At 40.4% G+C, this 24,315-nt stretch overlaps 1 pseudogene; it reads right to left on the bottom strand.

Annotated features, from left to right (window-relative positions):
* Positions 1–23,590: 23,590 nt before the first annotated feature.
* On the bottom strand, positions 23,591–23,920 carry LOC109927155 (annotated as a pseudogene).
* Between the last annotated feature and the right edge of the window lie 395 nt (positions 23,921–24,315).

Here is a 24,315-nt window from a genome sequence, read left to right as displayed (position 1 = left end):
TGATTGCAAACGTTTCATCACCCTGCGAGGTAACATCATCACTATGCCTCTGGTGAAGCATTGGTGTTCTGTCCCATTTGTTTAAGTCGTGTCCTGATCAGCTCTGTTTGTGGGCATTGGGGTGGTTGCTAGTCTGATAGTCTGATGCTGGCTGCATCAGGACACTATTTAAATGAGCCACAACACATTGCAGCAACCCTGAACTATGCAAAGCAAAACAGGAACACTTATACACAGTCTTCCAAAGAAATGGATACCTGAAAAGCACAATCTGCCATTACCTCCAAGACAGAAGACAACAGGAAGACACAACATGACCAGAATTACTTATCACACTACCATACATCAAGGACATTTCAGAGATGGCCACAAGACTACTCATACACCTAGGTATCAGAGTAGCCCACAAACAGACAACCACCCTGCAACAGCTACTGACGAACTTAAAGGATCCCATACCCAAAACCGGCAAAACTGGAGTAATATACAAAATATCATGCAAGGACTGTGAGAAACACTACATAGGCCAAACTGGAAGAAAACTGACTATATGGATACATGAATACTAGCCAGCCACCAAGAGACACGATCAATTCTCACTTGTTTCACTACACACAGACAACAAAGGACACGAATTTGACTGGGGCAACACATCCATAATCGTTCAAGCCAAACAGAGACATTCCAGGGAATTCCTGGAGGCCTGGTTTTCTAACCAGAACTCCATCAACAAACACATTGAGTTACACCCTATGTACAAACCACAGAGAAACAAAACCGGAAGTGATATCAACCACCCCAGAAAACCGAGGCATACAAATAACAGGCAGGACAGAACATCGAAGCTTCACCAGAGGTGCACTAACGATGTTACCTAGCAGGGTGATGAAATATTTGCAACCAAACCCAATGGCTTGGCGAGCAAGTCCGCAAACTCATCCACAACCCGAGCTACAAATCTTCTCAAATACTTTAAATTATCCAATTTGCTCACATCACATATCTTGCTTTGCACTGTCAAAAGTTTGAAAAAATTTGTGAGTTAGCTCTGGAAAACTCAATAATCTTTTTCTGCTTGAGTGTTCTTTCTTCTGATTGCCAAAACGTTGAATGTATTGAATGTATTCAAGAGGTGGCTAGATATAGCACTTGGGGCGAATGGGATCAAAGATTATGGGGAGAAAGCAGGATTAGGCTATTGAGCTGGACATCAGCCATGATCGTGGCTCAAAGGGTCAAATGGCCTCTTCCTGCTCCTATCTTCTATGTTTCTATGTTTAGTCTGCCATGACGTCAACACGTTCAAACAGGTGGGAATGGCAAAATGGTTTTCAATTTTATAAAGGTAGTCTGTTTACATGCCAGAACTGAGGGAAAGCTGGTCACCTTTTCCTGTCAAAGATCTGAGATAAAAGGGCATCATGTCCTCAATGTGGGATTTGCTCCGTGACATAGATGCCACACTAAAATTCCATACCGAGGAGCACCTCTAAAAGCAAATGGGCAGACTGTAAACATTTTGGTTTGACCATCAGCATCAGAAAGATGTCACAGTCCAGTTACCACACCATCATCAATCAAGACTAATCATGTGACACTGGAGGTTGTTGATTACTTTGCATATCTCGGCTCCTCAGTGGCCAGCAATCTGTCACCAGGAATCAATGTTTGCTTTCCAAAAGGTGCAGCTATTTTGTCCAAACTGAGTAAAAGAGTATGGTCATCAACATTCTGATGGACAAACCTACTATGGGTCCATCTGCATTCTCAGTGACTTTCTGTACAATAGCTCACATCCATACATAGGAATTAGAAGCAGGAGTAGACCATTTGCCTCCTAGAGCTTGCTCCACCATACATTAAGATCATGGTTGTTCTTATTATTCCACATTTTAGTATATACTTTCACCCCTTTGTTTAAAAACCGTCTAGATACCCCTGCCTTAAAAACATTCAAAGACACTGCATTCACCATTTTTTGAGCAAAAGAGTTCCAAAGTCTCACAATGTTGTGTAAGAAAAAATGATTCTCCTTATCTCTGACTTAATTAGGTGATTTGGACACTTTTAACCCGTTTATGTATTAAAATCACTTTACCCAAGCACTCTTGTCGATGAGGTGGTCAAAGGGTTACTGAATTCAGTTTGTGGTTCTACTCGATTTTATTAAAAAAGAATTCCCTGTTAAAAACACCATGTGAGCATATCCCAAATTCCCATAATATTTGTTCTATATCTAGCTCTAGCCATCTGAGGAAGAATATTACCAACAACAATCTGTACGCTTCAGCTGGTCCATATGAATTTCCTTCCCTTCTGGCTGCCATCTACTATGGTGAGTCTCCCAGGTCAGGACAAATCCTCTCCCGGGTCTGCTTGGTTTGCCTCAAATTTTCAGCCATAAGCCTTGCTGTGAATCTTCACTGAGGGGGTGGCTTCCACATGTATGTTTTTATCACCTTTCATTCTGGACTTTTGTGAATGTTCTGTGGTCTTTGACATGATTGACCCCAGTGGGGTCATGAGTGGGACTCAAAGCATCCAGTGGGATTGTGCAAACACCCTTCACTGTTGCCATGTCAGGGGGGTGTAAAGTGCACATCCTCAGGCACTGGTTAGAAGTCAGGTGCCAGAACGTATGCTCAAAACTTTTCTAATACGCAACCCTCATGCGGGTTGTAACTGGTCCTTGCTAAACCTTTATGATCTCTTTGACCTTGGTTTCCACTGTTCTCTGTAGCTGATAGCTGTTAGCTGCTGTTTAATTTGGTATGGCCAATTTTACGTCAGGCCTGATTGTCCTGTTATGGGTCAATTTAGAATGTCCAGTTTTGGGCCTATGTTCACTTGACTACAAAACAGTGACCCCTAGTTCTAGATTCCCCCAAGATGAGCATGCACACTGTCAAGACAATCAAGATCTTACATTTCAATCATGTTAACTCTTACTCTTAGCAACTCCAGTAGATACAGCCTTGCCTGTCCAAACTTTCTTCAAAATTCAATCCATTCATTCCAGCTGTTAGTCAAGTGAACTGAATCTAGCCCAGACTAGCTGAGGAGGAACTTCTTCTCCACAAAGGATTGCAAATCAATTAAGGTTACATTGAATGTTTTTAAGGCAAAGATAGATTTTTGAATAGTAAAGGAATTAAGGGTTATGGTGAGCTGGCGGTTAAGAGGAGCCGAGTCCAGGAAAAAGATCAGCCATGATCTTATTGAATGGCGGAGCAGGCTCGAGAGGCTGGATGGCCTACTCCTGCTCCTATTTCTTATGTTCTTATAAACCTTCTCTGCACTATTTCCAATGCACTTACATCTTTATACAATACTCCAGATGTAGTCTCGCTAATGATTTATACTTTTACACAACCTCCCTACTTCCAGACTCAATTTTCCTCACAATAAATTATAATATTCTATTTGAATGTTTTAATATGTTCCATCCTATGCTCCAATTCAACTTTGAAAGGAAACTGTCAAATCAGCTCTCTTTCCAATCTACTTTGTCATTTCAGAACATAGAAAATCTTGGAAAATCACAACCAGTGCATCCATTACCTTTTCAGCTCCTTCTTTAAGAATGTTAAGATATTTGGCCATTAAGTCCTGGGGATTTATTAGCTCTTAGTTTCTTGAGTTTCCACAATACTTTCTTCTTTGTTGATATCAACTTTAATTTCTTCATTCTTATTAGACCCTTCACTTGGCTTTATTTCCCCTCTTGTGATGACAGTCTAAACATTTTTGTTCGAGATATCAATCACTTTCTCATTTTCCATAATAATGTTGCATGTCACTATTTCCAAGGGATAAATGTACACTTCCATTAATCTTGTCCTTTCTGTTTACTTTTAAAAACACTTAGCAAATCATTGATAGATCTTGTTAACTGAAATTTTGTGATTTAATTGAACATATTTTGTTAAAATTTATGAGTAATTTATTTAAATTGGTCCTACTGTTTATTTACCATGCTGCCTTTAATATATTACCTAATCAACCTCAGCCAACTTTCCACTGTACCTATGAAACTTATTTTGCATTCAAGTCTGCCAATCTCAAATTCAACATAGAATTAAGTTTTGTTATGATTATTTTTATAAGAGGATATTTTAACATAGGATGATTAATTAACTCCAGTTTATTTCTTATTACAATATTTCTTTATTACAATACTAAATCAAAAATAGTTGCTTTTCTAGTTGATTACACTATATAGTTTTCATGGAAGCTGTCAGAAAACTCTCCTTCAAAATCACTTTCTGTCACACCTTTGACAATCTAATTTATCCAATCTCTAAAATTAAAGTTTTCTGTGACAACAACATTGCCTTTGTCTCAAGCGCTAGTTATTTTTTGTTTAATTTTCTCCCCACCAATGTAATTACTAGCAGGATGCCTATAAACTTTCACTCCCATGGTCACTCACCCTTATTCTTCCTAATCTTCACCTGCACTGACTCTACTTCCTGATATTCTGAGCAAAGACCCCTTCCCATTATTGCTCTTTCAGCATAACAAATTATCAATTCTACTTCCTCTCCTTCAGTGCACCCTTTCAAAATATTGCACAGTTTATTTTCCAGTCTTTGTCATCGTTTTCTACTGGAATTAAAAGCACATTTATTTATCTCTATTTGTGCTATTAATTTGTCTAACCTTTAATGAATTAATGAGCATTTAGATATTCCTTAATTAGTTTAACTACTATTCCTCGTGTGGAGTTTATTTGCTGATGAACCGTAGCCGTCAAACTCTCTGACTTTTCCTGTCCTACTCTGCTTCTTTTTTCCTTGAGTTCTTTCTCCAAAGGCAGCTCTAACCCGCAGCATGACAGAAAGGGCAGAGTCGCAAGTCCTGAGGAATCAAACCATGTGCCGGTATCTTTAAAGATAGTAGGAACCGCAGATGCTGGAGAATAATCATCCAGCAATTGAGTCAATCGGCAAACCTGAACGAGACTGCATTACTGTGACAACGTACACTTCCTTTTTCACACTGTAGCCTGGACCGATGGATAATGATGGTAAAGATTCCAATCTTCTTTCCTTCACGTGGTTGACCAGGAATCTCACTTAATCTACTGCCTGACTTTGGTGTACATTAGATGGATTTGGAAGTTGATATGCAACCCATTTGGCCACGTTTATAAATGCACCTTCCTTGGTCATCAAGCTCTCGAGTTGGTGGGTGAAAGACAGGGAATGCTACCCAGTGCGTCACCGCCCACTCTACTTTTCTTTACCCAAACTTCTACATTGCTTTATTGTTTTAAATAATCTCTTTAAATTTCCAGCTCTCTCTTAACCTTGCTGTCTCCCAATCTTCTAGTCTAAAAATCTCCATTGTGGTCTTAACTAGGAACAAGCAAACATAATAAGTAAGAGCTGGAGCAGAGAATTTAGCGCACTGAAACTCCTTCCCCATTCATGGCTGATCTTCCATCTCAATTTATCTTCTGGAGCTGTACATTATCCTTTAATTCTCTTAATATCCAAAATTCTATTGATGTCTCTCCCTGAACATTTAAGGAGCGTCTGTAGCTTTCTGGAATAGAAAAGTCTGATTCACAATCTTTTGAGTGAAGAAATATTCACCTATGTAGAAGACCAACCACTTATTCTGAGATTGAGACCTCATTTCTAGACTCCCTGACAAGAGTTAACATTTACCCAACATCCTCCCTCTCTAACTCTGTAAGTATTTTTGACATTAAAAACAGAAAATACTAGAAAATGTCAGCCAGTCTGGCAGCACCTGTGATGTAAACAACAGAGTTAACCTTTCAAGGCTGGTATGACTCTTATACTTCATTGAATTTCCCTTCCCTTCCTCTAAACTGCAGAGTATACGGGCAAGGCCTATCTCTTGTACCTCTTTCTAAATCAGGCCAGTAAACTTCTGTTGTAACCCCCAAAGGCAAGTATGTCCTTCCTTCGTAATGGACACTAAAACATTACACAATAAAATATTTTTTGGACAAAAATGAAGACATTCTTGAGACCTTGAAGGAACTCAAAATGTACAAAATAAGGAGTGTCACTATCTAACAACAACCTGGGAATTTTACTGAGAAGAAACTGTAGATTAGTTGGCAGAGTGGAAGGGAATGGAATGTGTATGCAGATTCTAGAGTCAGAGACTGTTCAATGATTGTTGAACAATAAAGAACATTACAACAAGCATTATCTTTTGGAAGACAGTTTTATTTGTTAATGTTTAAGAGCTGATTCTCAGGACCAAAGTGTTTTGTTCAGTGTGACACATTTCCCCATGTTTTATTTCATGGTTCAGAGATGATGATAGGAGAATGTGCTTCTGGTGATGGATCAGCTACTTTCCAGAGAACTGTTTGTCTTTAGTGTGCAAATGGCTCCAGTATCTTCCAACAACATTTCTGGTGGATAAGACTCACTTTCTTCACCCTTTATACCCTTCCTCTTGCTTCCTCTTCTGAGCACTCCCGCTCACCCAACTACTGCTGTGCAACACGCCCACAATAGATTATTTCAGAGCAGCGTCCATGGATTCCCCTTCTGCTGCAGATAATCTGAATATAATTGGGTTCTGATAGCTGGCAACGTTTAGATGGATGACCATTTATTGAGAAATCATCATGGTAAGAGATGCCAAATTGTCATGATATAAGTAAAACATTTATAACAACTCAGCCTATGTTTAAAGTGGAATAGAATTTCAAATGTGAAAAATTTTGAGTATAAACATAAATATAACATTTTGCAAGATGTAAGGTCTCCTTAATTAAAAGAATAATAAAGAAAGCTCTACTGCACTCTGGATTTTGTATTAAAGTCTATTTGAACGTATGTTGACAATTTGAGTTTATCAAATTCCCGACCTTTACATATACATATTATGGAGTATTTTAAGATGAGAAATTTGACTGTCTTGTTATTCTATACCAAGATCTTCCATAGAGAAGCAATCATCAGCAGATTACTGCTCCATTAAAACATCTTCCCATCTCAATGATGCTCTGTACTTCTTACTGGCTACTCCGATGCAGGTGTTCCAGAAATGTGGAGTGCAGTGATCAATGGGACACTGTCACAACATTGCAGAGTTTGAGGGTTTGGGAGCAGAAAACATAATAAGCTCTTTTTTTATGGCATTAGTTATCATATGGTAAATTTAAAGGTGCAGTGTGAATGCTATTGAATGGGTGAGTGGAGTAATTATTTATTTAGTTAACAATTGCAAGTCCCTGGCACAAATCAAATTCATTTTCAGTTGTTGAGTTTAGCTTGATTAGCCTGCCTGCTTCTCCAAAGAGGGGGCACTTCTTCCTCATGTGCAGCATTCATCAACCCTCATCAATGGCACCTTCCAAATCCACAAGCCCTATCACCCAGATGGACAAGGGCAGCAGCTTCATGAGAACATCATGTCTTTCAAACATTTCTCCATCCTCATTTGGAAATATATCATCATTTCTTCAGTGCCTCTGGATTAAAATTGTGAAACCCCTCTCTAATGGCTTTGTGCTACCTACCCTAATCAACGACAGTGATTCAAGAAGGCAGCTCACCACCATCATCTCAAGGGCAGTAAATGCTGGCACAGCCAGTAAAGCCAACATTCTGTGAATGAGTATAAGTAAATAAATAAATGAGAAGATGGACTTCCAGAAGGCCTTTGATAAAGTCCTATATCAGGGGCTGTTAACTAAGGCAGAAGCCCATGTAGTTGAGGGAAAATTGCTAACTGGCTAGGAAATTACTTGACAGGCAGATGACAGAAAGTAGGGATGATGGCTAGGTACTCAAATTGGTAGGAAGTGACTAGTGTGTTCCACAAGGATCTGTGTCAGGGTGTCAATTATTCACATTACTTATTAATGACTTGGATAATGGCAGAGAACATGTATATCCAACTTTGCCGATGACACAAAGTTAGGTGGAATTGTAGGCAGTGTAGACAATAGCATAAAATTATAACGGGATACTGATAGACAAGGTGAATGGACAAAACTGTGGCAGATGAAATTCAATGTAAGTAGGTGTGAGGTAATCTATTTTGGACTGAAAAAGGGTAGATCAGGGTACTTTCTAGATGGTATGGGGTTTAATATAGTGGATGTCAAAAGAGACTTGGGAGTTCAGGTGCACAAACTGCGGAGTGTGGAAAGTAATCGAGAAGACTAATGGAATGCTATCTTTTACATCTAGAGGACTGGAGTATAAGGATGCAGAAGTTATGTTGCAGTTATATAAAACCCTGGTTAGATGCCACGGTTTACTGTGAGCAGATCTGGGCACCACACCTTAGGAAGGATATACCGGCCTTGGAGGAAATTACAACATATGTTTGCACAAATTATATCTGGACTTCAATTGTTTAATTATGAGGAGATATTATACAAATTAGGCCTATTTTCTCCAGAATTTAGAAGGTTAATGGGTGATCTGATCAAAGTCTTTAAGATATTATCAATGAAAGGCAGGGTAGATAAAGATAAATTATTCCCATTTGTTGGAGATTGTACAGCTAGGCGACATAGTCTAAAAACTAGGCCAGATTGTACAGTAAACATGCTAGGAAGCACTTTTACACAGAAAGAATGGTAGATGTTTGAAACTGTCTACCATAAATGGTAGTTGTTAATTTTAAATCTAAGATAGATGACATTTTTTTAAGTAAAGTCATTAAGGAATATGGGCCAATAGGACATACATTGAGTTGGGCCACAGATCAGTCATGATCTCTTTGATTGGCAGAACAGGCTTGAGGGGCTGAATGACCCACTTACGTTCCTATGTTCCAAAAATGAAATGCTGTCTGTGTCTCTTCATTAGTGCATGACAGGTTTGTACTTAGGTCCTTGCGATAGAAGCTGGCTGCACAGGGGCCTGGCTTGTCCTAAACCTGTTTATCAAAATACCTCTCTCGCTGTGGAAGTTCAAAGCTTGCCTTTTGACTGACCAGATTTGTCACAAAGGACTTGTTAATGACTTCCTACGTTTCTTATTCCTTGATCCAGAGGATTTCCACTGGTAGATCCTGCTCAGTGAGCTTGCGGCACATAGGGCACTGAGAAGGAAGGCAAGGCAGAATGTGGGTAGAACAGGTTGTTATGGATTGGGTGAGTAAGCTGTAGTACAATTGACTTCAACCAGCTTGCAGGCTTTCATGCAGTCAGTGGGTATATGGGAAACTGATAGTCATGAGGAAAGGAATCTGTGTTTGGGGAGTTGGGGGTGGGGAAGTGATAGTTGGTTTTTTGTTTGAGTGAAGGATTCCAGGAGTGAATGAATAAATAAATGGTTAAATGGATGGGTTGGTTGATAGGCTTCAGGTAGGTAAAGTGGCAGGCAGGTGAAGTTGGCAAGTGAAGTCGGATATGAAATAGGTGGGGTGGTAAATGTGTAAAGTAATAAGTGAGTGAGGTGGATACCTGAGTGGGGGGGTCAAGGAGTGGTCAGGGTAGGAGAGTTGGCCAAGTTAGGGCTAGTCAACTGGTGTCACATGAGCATTTGTTGGATGGTGGGGGTAATTAAATCTGGTCAGGGAAGAAAGTCAAGTGGTGAGAGCTGGCATTGTCAGTAGTGGTTCTCGGGTTGAGGTGGGGATAATAGGTTTGGTCAGGTGTAAATGGAAGACTGGTGGACATAGTTGATGTAGAGGGCTTGTAGTTTGGTAGTCAGCCAACTCAGTCAGTTGGAGAGTAATGTGTCAGTGAGTCAGTAGGTAGGAGGTGCTCTGTGGGTTTATTTGGGGATAAGAGGAACGGTCTGTAGTCCCAGTGAGGGAGTGAATGCATGGGTGGATCATCATAGAATCATAGAATCCCCACAGTGTGGAAGCAGGCCATTCAGCCAATCGAGTTCACACTGACCATCGAAAAGACCCACACCACCCATCCCACCCCTGTAACCCTGCATTTTCTATGGCTAATTCAGCTAGCCTGCACATCCTTGGACACAATGGGTAATTTAGAATGGGCAATCCAGCTAGCCTGCACATTTTTGGACTATGGGAGGAAACCGGAACACCCGAAGGAAACCCAGACATGGGCAAAATGTACAAACTCCACACAGAGAGTTGCTCGAGACTGAAATCAAACCTGGTGCTGTGAAGCAGCAGAGCTAACCACTGAGCCACCATGCCTGCCATCAGTTGTACAGTTATCCAGAACTAGACTAATAAGTTGCTTTATATCAATTTCTCTAAGTATATCAGATCTGACCTAAATCTCAGACTCTAGCTAAGAGTCAGATACTATCATGGAAGGTCACTGGGAGCAGGGAAACGTCTTATCAGAAGTTCAAACTTCCAAGGCAATTTGCATGTAGAACATAGAACATTGAACAGTACAGCACAGTACAGGCCCTTTAGCCCACGATTTTGTGCTGACCCATTATCCTACTAAGATCAATCTACCCTGCATACCCGACATTTTACTACTCTCCATGTGCCTATCCAAGAGTCGCTTAAAAGTCTCTAAAGTATCTGACTCCACTACCACTGCCAGCAGCGCAATCCACACGCCCACCACTCTCTGTGTGAAGAACCTACCTCTGACATCTCCCCTATACCTTCCTCCAATCACCTTAAAATTATGCCCCCTTGTAATAGTCACTTCCACCCTAGGAAAAAGTCTCTGACTATCCACTCTATCTATGCCTCTCATCATCTTGTACACTTCTATCAAATCACCTCTCATCCTTCTTCGCTCCAACGAGAAAAGTCCTAACTCCCTCAACCTTTTCTCATAAGACCTGCCCTCCAGTCCAGGCAGCATCCTGGTAATTCTCCTCTGCACCCTCTCTAAAGCTTCCACATCCTTCTTATAATGAGGTGACCATAACTGATGAAGGGTCTAGGCCCGAAACGTCAGCCTTTCTGCTCCTATGATGCTGCTTGGCCTGCTGTGTTCATCCAGCTCTGCACCTTGTTGTCTCACAATATTCCAAGTGTGGTCTAATCAGAGTTTTATAGAGCTGCAGCGTGATCTCACAGCTCTTAAACTCAATTCCCCTGCCAATGAAAGCCAACACACCATATGCCTTCTTTACAACCCTATCAACTTGGATAGCAACTTTGAGGGATCTATGGACGTGGACCCCAAGATCCCTTTGTTCCTCCACACTGCCGAGAATCCTGCCATTAACCCTGTATTCGACATTTAAATTCGACATTCCAAAATGAATCACTTCACTCTGGGTTGAATTCCATCTGCCACTTCTTTGCCCAGCTCTGCATCCTGTCATTGTCCCGATGCAACCTACAACAGTCCTCCATGCTGTCCACAACTCCACGAACCTTCGTGTCATCAGCAAACTTACTAACCCACCCTTCCACTTCCTCATCCAAGGCATTTATAAAGATTACAAAGAGCAGAGATCCCAGAACAGATCCCTGCGGAACACCACTGGTCACTGAGCTCCAGGCTGAATACTTTCCATCTACTACCACCCTTTGTCTTCTATTGGACAGCCAGTTTTGTATCCAGACAGCCAAATTTCCCATAGCTCCTTATTTTCTGAATGAGCCTACCGTCTGGAACCTTATCAAATGCCTTGCTAATATCCATATACACCATATCCACTGGTCTACCTTCATCGATGTGTTTTGTCACATCCTTAAAGAATTCAATAAGGCTTGTGAGTGGGGACCTTGCAGAAATCCTGAATCCACGTTTGGACCCCGCCGACGAATTGTTATCCCAAGGGTGTCCAATTTTGTTTTCTTATGAACATATGTATAAGGAACAGGAATAGACCATCTGACCCCTCAAGCCCATGCCACCATTTAATAATATCATGACTGAAATGATTGTTACCCCAAAACCACATTCCTGCCTACTCCTGATGACCATTCATCCCCTTGCTTCGCAACAATCTATCCATCACTTCCTTAAAAATATTCAGGGTGTTTCCACCCCTATTTTGGGAAAACAGTTCCAAAGACCCATGATCTGCTATGAAAAAAAGCAAAAACTGGCCAATTTCTGCTTTCAATGGGTGATCCCTGATTTTCAAATAGTGAGCCCTAGTTCCAGATTCTTCTACAAGAAGAAACATCTGATCCACATCCCACCCATCAAAACCCCTCAAGATCATATATGTTTCAAAGAAGTCATCTCTTATTATTTTAAACTGGAATGGATAGCTTCCTCATGAGACAACCCACCCATTCCAGATAATGGTTAAACCTTTACTGAACTGTTTGAATGCATTTACCATCCTTACTTAAATAAGATGGCCAATAGTGTACACTGTACTCAAGATATGGTTTTATGAATGCCTTGTATAACTGAAGGATAAGTTTTTGTATCCAATTCTCCTCATAATAAATGATAATATTCAATTAACATTCCCAATTACCTGCTGCATCTGCACAGTAACCTTTTCAATTCATGCACTATGACACCCAGATCCCTCTGCATTTCAGAGCTCTGCAGTCTCTCACTATTTTGATCTATTATCTATTATATTATATTATCTATTATCTATTGTATCTATAATATATCACTATTATGTGCTTCTTTTTTTAATGTGACATGCCAAAATGGATAATTTCACATTTTCCCACATTTTAGTCAATCTGCCAGATCATTGCTCGTTCACTTACTATGTCTAAATATTATTGACTCCTTATGTCCTCTGCACAACTTACTTTCCTAACTATCTTTGTGTGATCAGCAAAGTTAGCAGCCATACTTTTCGTTTAAACAATTCATATGAATTTTCAACAAGTGAGTTTCCGGGATTGAACCCTATGTGTACCATTTGTTTTACATCTTGTGAACTTGAAAATGCTCATTTTTGCCTACCGTACGCTTCCTGGTAGCCAGCTAATCTTCTATCTGGGTCAACTTGTTACTCTCTGCACCGTGAGCTTTTATTTTTTGCAAAGCCTTGGATGTGACAGTTTATCCAACACCTTCTGGAACTCTAGGTACATTAATTCCATCAGATTGCCACATGTTACTTATTCGAGGTACTCCACTGAATTGTTTCAACATGATTTCTCCATCACAAAACCATGTTGCTGCTGCCTGAATACTACAAACTTATGCAAGTGTGTTGCTATGACTTTTTTTTAAATAATAACTTCTAAAATATTGCCTACAATAGATTTTAAGCTAACTGGCCTGGCATTTCCTACTTTCTGTCTCTCTCTCTCTTTGACTAAAGAAGTTAAATTTGCTCATGTGACCTTTACCAAATCAAGAGAGTTCTGGAAAATTACAACCAACCCATCAACTATCTCACTAGCCACCTCTTTTAAGAGCCTGCAATCAAGTCAATCAGTACCTGGCGACTTGTCACTCTGCAATTCCAAGAATTTATTCAGTACCTCTTTTGTGGTGATTGTAATTTTCCTTAGTTACTTCCTCCCTTCCGTTTCTCAATTTATAGCTGGATCTGAAATATTATTTATGTCTTCTATAACACAGATGCAAGATAATGATCAATTCATTTGCCATCCCCTTATTTTAGGCTATTAATTCCCCAAACTCAGCTTCTTTAGGAACAACATATAGTTTGTTCATTTTTTTAAACTGCCTACATTTCTAGCTAGATTTTTCTCATACTCTAATTTTTTCCCCTCCTTTTTAGACATTTAGTCATCTTTGCTGTTTTTAATATTCTATCTATATCTTCTGGTTGGCCCTCATCTTTGTGAAATTACGTACTTTTTCTATATGATAGATATTATTTTTAATTTGATTATTAACCATGGATGTTGGGTGTGCACCTTGGAATTATGTTTTTGCTTTTGCAATGTATCCATTCTGCATATTCTGATAAGTTCTTCAAACGTTTACCACTGTGTCTCCACTGATATAACCTTTAATGTAATTTGACATTTCACTTTAGCCAGCTTTGCTTTCATTAATTCACAATCTTACTTTCCTCAGTATTGATGTCAGTTTCCCACAAACCAGAACTCTCTTCTTCAACACCAGTTTTTCAGCCACAATTGATGTCTCTAATTTCTCCTCTCCCAATTCGCATGTGACTCAAGTAATAATCCAGCAATAATGACTTTTAAAATCTGGTTCTTACTTTGGTACCTACTGCCTCATATTGCCTAAGCACAATCTCTTTTTCCCTGCCTATGTGGTTGGTATCAATGTGAACCATGACAACAGGGTCCATCCCCTTCCACTACAAGTTGCCATCCAGCAGATATTTTGAACCCTGGCACTGGGCAGGCAGCACAGCCACCTGCACTCATGTTCTTTGCTGCAGAGAACAGTGCTAATCCTTCTGACTGTGCCATCTCCTACTTCCACTATGATTTTTTTTTCAGTCCTTCACTTGAATGTCTTCCTGTACTATGGTACCACAGTTAGGTAACCCATCACTCTGCAGTCACTGCCTTCCTTCAGACAAGTTGAAAAAAATCTCAAACTTATTGGACAATGACAAAGGATGAGCTCTCGTGCTCCTAAGAGTTTAGTCACCTTAGCCACTTCGTTCAAAGATTATATCGCCTATGATCATTGCATTAACCTTGTAACATGCATCGTAATCTTTTGAACTATATTCTGTCTTACACTATGGAATTGTTTGAGGGTCAATTCTGAGTCCTGTCTTCTTGGGAGACAGGTTAGGGATTTAACTCAGTAGTAGGGTCTGATCCTGGAACATGGAGCCTTTGTAATCCTCAAGTTTCAAGCAGAGTTGAACCCTCAGGAAGGACAGAGGGGAGCTTCCAAATTTGATGCAGCTTAGGGGTCAGGATAGAGCAATAAAGGTGCTGGTAAGACTCCTTCTTTTCCTGAAGATTGGTCTTTCCTTCACTCAACTGCTCCTGAGGCCAAGTAAGGCTTTGACTACACAATCTTTGTCCTGCCTGAAGTAAATGTTCAAAGTTATCAGTTTGTATTTGGCTTCCTGGTGCCTTTCCAGTATTTGGTAATGTAACTTTGTCTCGTGTATCCAATCCCATTCATTGCTCCATGTTGAAAGGTCTCCCTTTAATATTTCTTTCCTGAACAACGAGCTTGGCATAATCCATTTACCCAACAATACAATGTAGCAATAGACCTATTGCTAGTTACTTGACAATTATCCTTTCCAACCCCTCATCCTATTGTATCTCCTGTGCTATTTCTCTCTTATTGCCATCATGACTGCTTTCTACATCCCATCCCCACAGGATCCACTACCTTTTAGCAAGTGTCAGGATTCACTACCTTTTAGCAAGTGTCCACAACGTCTTACAATTGTGGTATTCTACCCATTATCTGTCATCCAATTTTTGTGACTTTTGAAGCCTACTGAGACCTAACTGTGTTCTTGTCTTCATTCATGGCAACACTTTGAGTGACTTGTTACACTTGGTGACATATCAGCTCAATGTAAGGTTATAGTGTCACAGAGTCACATAGCACAGAAGAGGCTCTTTGGCCAATCAAGTCTATGCTGACCCTTCCTATTCATATACCCATCCAGATGCCTTTTAATGTTATTGTATCAGCCTCCACCATTTCCTCTGGAAGCTCATTCTATACATGCACCACCATCTGCGTGAAAAAGTTATCCCTCAGGTCTCTTTTGTATCTTTCCCCTCTCAACTTAAACCCATGCTGTCTAGTTTTGGACTTTACTACTCTGGGAAAAAGACCTTGGCTATTTACCCTAATCATGCCCTCATGATTTTATAAACTTCAATATGGTCACCCCTCAGCCTCCGACACTCCAGAGAAAATGGCCCCAATGTTTTCAGTCATTCCCAATAGCTCAAACCCTCCAAGCCTGGCAACATCCTTGTAAATCTGTTCTGCACCCTTGCAAATTTCACAACATCTTTCCTGTGGCAGGGAGATCAGAATTGAACACAGTATTCCAAAAGTGGCCTAACCAACATCTTTGATTCATTAATTCATTCATTGGCGGTCTCTCTCAAAAGAGGATGACTCTGTTCCACTCTCAGGGTGAGTCTGTAGGTGGCTGTACAGGCTGATGCAGCTTCCACAGACTTTGTTGTACCTTGGGGCAGAAGCTGGACACTGGAGGGGGCATGTGGGGTGTTGGTGTGGCAGCATTCTCCTTCTGCTGTTTTCGCCTAGCTTCCGCATTTTCCAAACGGCAAGTCTCAAGGTGCTCGACGCCTTCCCAGATGCTCCTCCTCCACTTTGGATGTTCTTGGGTCCTTGATTCCCAGGTGTAAATGGGAATGCCAGGCTTCGCCAGTGAAGCCTTGAAGGTGTCACTGAAGTGCTACTCTGCCCATGTGGAGCTGACCTGCCCTTTTGAAGCTGGGAGTTGAGCACTGGCTCGACGAGTCTTTTGTCAGCTATGCGGACAACGTGCCCGGCTCTTCATAGTTGTTCAAGGGTGGTCAGTGCTGTGGGGTTCAGTGGAAACCCACAGAGCAGGAAAGGGATATAGGGGACTTCATTAGATCAGGGAAACTTAATAAGATCAGGGTTAAGTTTTTAAAGGCTACTTACAGGGCGACACTTGTGGTTTTGCTTCGCAAAAGGGGAACTAATGATATCAGGAATGCATGACCTTTTAACATAGTAAAGCACTTAAGCACATGACAGGGTGTAACCCCAGTTCAGTTTCACGTGATGTAAAGCACTTCGCTGAACAATCGTGATTAACCTCAAGGTCAGTTTTAAGTGCTTTACAGGTCAATTTTAAGTATTTTACTATAGAAATTGTCCTAATTGAATAAAAACAAACACCGTTACACCCAAACAGAACAAACCTCAGAAACCACATAAGAGAAATAAATGCTAACCATGTAAGGGAGCCAGTATAAGTGCATACTCTGTGAAGAAAATATCTGTTTATCACATCAAGGAACTGATAATTGCAAGAATGCTGTGTAAACAACCATCACACACAAGTTTCTATTACAATACTGTATAATAAGGGCACGTCTACTCAATGTAATAGCTTAAGCTCAAAGATGTGCTAAGAATTGCTTTCAATAAAGACAACCTTTAAGACTTCTACCCAGTCTCCGTCTCGCTCCTGTTTGCTGGTCTTAGTAGGAACCTAACACTGCCTTGATGCGGGGGATGTTGGCCTGGTCAAGGACACTGATGTTGGTGCGTCTTTCTTCCCAGCAGATTTGCAGGATCTTGTGCAGGCAACATTGCTGGTACTGCTCCAGTGCCTTAAATTGTCTACTGTAGACAGGCCATGTCACACAGCCCTATGGGAGGGCAGGAACCACAACAACCCTGTAAACTATGATTTTAGTGTCAGATCTGATGTTGTTGTTCTTGAACACTCTTTTCCTCAGACAGCTGAAGACTGTGCTAGCACACTCAGGGCGATGCTGGATCTCTTTGTCAATAGCTGCCTTGGCCAACAGACATTCCTGAAGTATTAGAATTGGTCAATGTTCTCTAAGGCCTCCCCGTGAACCTTGGTGGTCTGAGGTTTGCTCCATAATACCAGGCCAGATTGGTGGAGGACCTTCATCCTGCAGATGTTCAGACTGACACTCAGGCTCTCATATGCATTTGTAAAGGTGCTGGAGTACACTCTCTGAGTTTGCACATGCACACGCACACGCATCATCTGTGTACTGCAGCTCAATGACACTGATTGGGGTACAATGGCCTATACAGCCACAACATGACATCCCAGTTCCTATACTCAATGCACTGATCAATAAAAGCGAGTGTACCAAACACCTTCTTCACTACCCTGTCTACCTGTGACTCCGCCTTCAAGGAACTATGAACCTGCTGTCAACCACTCAACCAATCTTCGTGTCATGTGCCAATTTACTTATCATCTCCCCAAAATTCTCTTCTATATTGTTTATGTATATCACAAACAATAAAGCACCCAGCACTGATCCCTCTGACTAGCCCCTAGTCACACAAATAGCCTTCTACCACCACCCTCCATCTCCTACCATTAAGCCAATTTTGGATCCAACCTGCCAGGTTAACCTGGGTCTCATGTATTTTTATCTTTTTTATCAGTCTCCCATGAGACCTTGTCAAAATCTTTTCTGAAATCCATATAAACTGTACCAACTCCACTACCCTCATCTACACACCTGATCACCTCCTTGAAAAATTCAACTAAATTTACTAAGCATGACCTCCATCCGACAAAGTCATGCTGACTATCCCTGATCAAATCCTGCCTCTCCAAGTGGAGATTAGTTCTCTCCTTCAGAATTTTCACCAGTAGTTTCCCTACCATTGATGTTAGATTCACCGATTTGTAACACTTTGATGCATCCCTACCATCCTTCTTGAAAAGTTGAACTACATTAGCTGTCCTCCAATCCTCTGGCACCTCCCCTGTGGCTAGAGAGGGATTTAAAATTTGGATCAGAACCATTGTAATATGCTGCCTCACCTCCCACAGCATCATGGGATACAACTGATCCAGACCAGAACAGCTCAGTGGTTAGCACTGCTGCCTCACAGCACCTGAGACTGGGGTTCAATTCCAGCCTTGGGTGACTGTCTGCGTGGAGTTTGCACATTCTCCCCATGTCTGCGTATGTTTCCATTGGGTGCTCTGGTTTCCTTCCACAGTCCAAAGATGTGCAGGCTAGTTGGATAGGCCATGCTAAATTGTCTGTAATGTGCAGGCTAGGTGGATTAGCCATAGTAAATGCAGGGTTACGGGGCTAGGGTAGGGGACTGTGTTTGGGTGGAATGCTCTGCAGACAGTCAGTGCAGATTTGATGGGCAAAACAGCCTCTTTATACAGTATAGGGATTCTATGATTTGTCCACTTTTAAGTTGCTATTTAGAAATGTGTCTCTTTAATCTGACTGCCCACTGCAACCAGTAAGGAAATGTGTCAAATATTAAGGAAATGCAGACATAAAGAACTCAAAGCTACTAGCAACAATACAGTAACAGTTCAGGAATCTTTAATAATGCAACCCAATAGTGATCTCAACCAATATTTGCATCAGAGCTGTTAGCTATCAATGTTAATACAAACTGGTTAAACTAAACATTAATTAAAAAGTTGCAGTTATGTTTGTCACAATGTTGCAGATTTGAGTAACTGAAAAGGAATCAAAGGGATTAGAAAAAGGACAAAAGTTAATTAAAAACAGTGATGAGTCACAATAACGGATTAAAGTTGGTATAAAAGTGAGAAGAAACAAATGAACATTAAAGACAGAGAGAAAATAGCAAAATACTTTGAAGCTGTCGAGAAATACAGTCCGACCAGAGGTTGAGACAGGAAGACAAATTTAGATCAGCCGATAAAGGCAAGTCTAATTGGCACGATATATTATTAGATTGCGAATGGAGAAGTTGGCTTTTGATCGTTTGGGAACTGCAATGAAGTGTCTGGTTCGCATCCTGGCGATCAGATTATTGTTGACTTCTTTAATAGTTTCTGCAAAGCCTTTAAACCAACGTATGGCAAGGCTGTGCCGTGAGCAATTGGTTAGTAAAATATCCAATGTCTGTGGACTGCCATCATGGAGACTTCTCCATCCTCGTCCATATGGTGAGTATTGAAACTCTTCTACTGAACAGTGATTAATCAGTAACAAGTGAATGTGTAGACACCATTATTTTTCAAAGTTGAGGTCATTTTATTGATCAATGCAACAGGGATATTTTGAGCATATGATTTTTTTTAACCAATCAGTTACTCAGCTGGAGATAGTAAGAACTACCGATGCTGGAGTCTGACATAACACAGTGTGGAGCTGGAAGAACACAGCAGGCCAGGCAGCATCAGAGGAGCAGGAAAGCTGATGTTTCAGGTCAGGACCCTTCATCAGAAACCTTTCTTTCTGAGGAAGGGTCCGGACTTGAAACATCAGCTTTCCTGCTCCTGTGGTGCTGCCTGGCCTGCTGTGTTCCTCCAGCTCCATGCTGTGTTACCTAAGACAGGTGGGACTTGAGTGCAGACTTTCTAGTCAAGAGGTTGGAACACTACCAGTGCAATGCAAGGCCTTTACTTTGAGCATGTAAAAGAAAACATGTAAGACTAAAGGAATGAGTGAACCAGATGGATTTTTCCACGACAAACAATGGTTTCACTGCATCATCACAGTAAATACCTGTCAAATCAGATTTTGGCATAAGTTGAGCTGAAATTCCACCAGTTGCCATGGTGAGATTTTAACAGAAGCCCCCAGGATATTAGTCTCAATTTCTGAATTATTAGTCCAGTCAAATTATCATTGCATCACCATCTCCCCCATTTGACTATGTCCTTAACTCCACTTTCTTGCCTGGTCTTCCATAACACTTTAGCCCTACAGATTAAAACTTAGTCGAACTCAGTCTTAAATATTTTCAATGACTCAGACTGTAGAGAATTGCAATGATAAAGACCCTGTAAGAGGAATAAATTCCTCCTCATCTCCATCTTAAATGGGAGACATTCCCAGAGGTGCTAAAATCCTCTGGCAGCTACTTGCACTTTAAGAAAACTCTATTGATTGCAACCAAAGATTCCACAATTTCCATCTTTATATCCCGCAGTATTTTCCCTGTCTGGGCTGAGTAGCTTCCTACTTCAAACCAACCTTTTAAGTTCCTCTTGCTTATCTGCTATTATCCAATCTAATTTTTCTAACCTCTCCTTTCATAACACAATGATATCATCTTTAAATTTAATGAAGATAAATAGAAGGTATTTGTAAATATTTCATGATTTCAGGCTCAACAAAAAGATCCTTTTTATGAACTGTATCGTAATATAAGATTGTTTTGCGTTCCCTTTTTATGTTATCTGCTAACACATCCTTCCTGACAAAAAGGGTCTGCAAAATTTAGCAACACCATGTGTTATGAATAATTATTTTGTTGTAATTGATTATGAGTAAGTGAGAACAGAAATTTCTATATTCATGCAGGCTCGAATAGCAGAATCAAGTGATGCTATTCCCTGTACATAGCATGAAGATTTGCTGTACACAGAAGGATGTAGCCAGAGGAATATTACCTAGCTCTGTGAAGTACTTTACAGAGAATCTCCGGTGAAATGTTTGTTCGCCTTCATTCACCACGTATGTGGCTCCTTGCATATACCAAAGAACAATCATGGAGAGATAATCATTGAGAGAAAAGGTAAAGCTGCAGTGGTCCTAACAGACCATAGAACCACTCTCTCATATTTGGGAGATGACTGATAATGGTGTAATCTGAGGGGCAGCATGGCACAGTTGAGGGAGAGTCCTTCATGTAACCTCAGCCTTTATAGCAACCTTACCAGCTGTCCAGCCAATTGGTTTGACAGGGAGCAAATTTATATTGAATTTATCTTTATATTATATTGGCAGAAGTCTTTACATGAAAACAAATGCTATCTCTTCATATAAATAAAACATTCTTGGGATAGCAGGACTTTCACTGGGGATTATGGCACCTGTGTAAACTGGATGGATTATATCTGAACAGAACTGGGCTAAGTTCCTTGTGGGGCATTTTGACAGGTCTTTTGGGAGACTTTAAGTTAACTCTGAGGGGTTACAGGAACCAGGACAGAATATTAGCGAGTCGCGCTAAGGGGCTAAAAATATTGGGAGAGATAGATAGCACAAGCACAGAGAATTGAAAGCAAATATGTGAATTAGAGCAAAGGAGAAATTGAAACATTCTAAATCCGGATTGTATTGAATGTACGTGAAGAATTGTTAATAGGAATGGTGAGTTGCAGACACAGATTGCCATGTGACTGAAGGAAAGGCAGGAAGGGTTATTAAATATCCCTGTATACAGGCAGTTCAGAAAAGGTAGGATAGGAAGAAATGGAGGAAGGGTGGTAATATTGATAAGGAGAGTGTTACAGAACTGAAGAAAGAGGATATCATGAGGACTCAAGGACAAAATTGATTTAACCAGAGCTAAGGAAGAAGAAGAGAGCAATGACATTGCTCAGTGTATTTATTATACCACCAGTGGGAAGGATGTAGAGGAATAAATCTTCAAGGAAAGTACAGAGTGGCACATTGACATAGAATAGTTATAATGGAGGGACGTTAATTTCCCAAATATGGAATGAGATAGTGGAATGAGATAGGGGAGAGACAGATGAGCATTCTTAGATTATGTTCTGGAGAATTTTCTACAGCACTGTATTCAGTCCAACAAAAAAGGAGGCAGTGACACACCTGGCTCTTGGGAATGAGGTGACCAAATAAATCAAGTCCCAGCAGAGAAACAGTAATCATTGTAACGGAAGGTTTAGGATGCTGGTGGAAACTGAAAACGGACAATCCAGAGTGGCAATGATTATCAACATGAAAGTTGACATTATTGAGGCAAGAACAGATTAAGCCAGATCAACTCAAGCTAAGTATTGACAGGAAAAGCTGTAGCTGAATAATAGACTACCTTCAAAGAAGAGATAATTTGGACACAGTCAATTTATAATCCCTCAATAGCAAAAGGTAGGGCAAATAAACCCAGCGATCCTTGGATTTAAAGGAGATGGAAATTAGGATAAAGCAGAAAAAAAAAACTTTTTATTACAGGTGTTAGGTCAAAATTACAATTGAGAAACAAGGTGAAAATTGATAAAACAAAATAAGAGGTGAGAAGCTGGAATATGAAAAAATACTGGTAACTATTAAATAGCAACAGTCCCACTTTCTCATTAGTGAGATAGAGAGAGAAAGAGAGAGAGAAAGAATTGGTGGCAAGTTTAATTTGAGGGTCACCACACCTCAAACAAAGGGAAAGGTTGAGGACACAGGACCTTTACGGTAACCTCAGTCAGCATAGGAATTAAACCCACACTATTGGCATTACACTCCAGCTGTTCAACCAACTGAGCTAACTGACCCCACTAGTGTAATGGCGAATCCTAAAGTCATCCTTATGTATGTAAATAATAAGTAATAAATAATAATAATAAATAATAAATGGAGGAGTATGACCAATTCAGGACTGAAAGAAGATCTGTGCATGGAAATAGAGGTCACAGCTGCAATAGCGACTGAATGTTTTGCATTTATCTTTACTGAAGAAACAAATGTTCACCAAGACATAGTGACAGAGGAGGAACCTCCTTCACTAGATGTGTTGGAAATTGGTAAGGAGAAGGTATTTTACAACCTGTTGGTAATTAGAGTTGACAGGATACCAGGACCAGATGGCATGCATCCAAGAACATTGATGGAATTGAGTGTGGAAATTGCAGAGGCATTACCATGATCTTTCAGTTTTCCCTGATGCCAGAGAGCTGGAGAATTGCAAACATTACACCATTGTTTGAAAAAAATGTTGTAAGGATACACTCAGAAATTACTGAGCGGTCAGTTCAACTTTGGCAGAGAAAAACTTTTAGAAACAATAATCCGAGTTAGGATTAATAGTCAAATCAGCAAATATGACCTAATTAGGGAGAGCCAGCATGGTCTTTATAAGGAAAAACCCTGTTAAATGCACTTCTTTTCTTTCATATTTAAGAAAAGCTTTATTACAGGATTATATTTCAAACATTAAAAAAGCCAGATGTTGAATTTATAAAATATTATTCCTATGGACATTGAACATATTGGGATACATTTAACCCCCACTACTTGTGCTGTGTTGAAGCAGATACAGATCAGGAAGTTGATATCTAATAATTAGAATTGTTCACAACACGTCTGGTGTGGATGCTGTTTCACTGAAAGATCTTTATCCACTTTGAGATTAATCTTGAGCATTTAAACGAGTATTTTTGGCATCACATGCTACAATCTTCACTTTGCTTATTTTAATTAAATCAGTGACCCCTCAAAATTTGACCTAATTTAGGGCAAATGTCCAACCATTATCACAGAATTTGCACATATTCAAAAAACATCTGAAGTTGACTCGGTTCTGAACTCTCTGGCCTAAGGCATTGTTGATTGCTTTAGCAAACTGTAGCATGATCTGCAGAGCCTGCTGAGGAGTGATCTACTGGGACTATATGAGCTTGCCCAGGCTTTCCTGTGGGCTGTTGACAAGAGTCGTGTGCTCGTGGAACTGGTATACCATCTGCTGGAGAAGCTCAGCTGGTCTGGCGGCATCCTGTGGAGAGAAATCAGAATGAATGTTTCGGGTTGAGAGACCCTTCCTTAGAAATGAAATAGTCCCTGTTCATCAAAGGATCATGATCGGGAGGGCAGAAATTTAAAGTGAATTATAAGAGAAGTAAATGTGGTGAAAAAAAGGACTTTTCACATAGGTTTGGGTCTGGAAATGTGGTGAGTTTCTCCAGCACTTTCTGTTTTCATATTAGCACTGATACTTGCACTGGGCACGGCCTAGTCATTGAGGAAATGTGGATGCACTGGTCCCTTGTTGTGCATAGCAGTGTCTAGTTTTCTCTGATAACCTGCTGTAATGGAGGCACTAGATGTTTCACTGGGTTTTCCACCTGCTCTATCTCT

The sequence above is a fragment of the Rhincodon typus genome, chromosome 3 (assembly GCF_021869965.1).
Source record: "Rhincodon typus isolate 14 chromosome 3, sRhiTyp1.1, whole genome shotgun sequence".
Lineage (NCBI taxonomy): Eukaryota > Metazoa > Chordata > Chondrichthyes > Orectolobiformes > Rhincodontidae > Rhincodon > Rhincodon typus.
The sequence above is the reverse complement of the archived record's forward strand: the minus strand, read 5'-3'. Positions and strand labels throughout refer to the sequence as shown.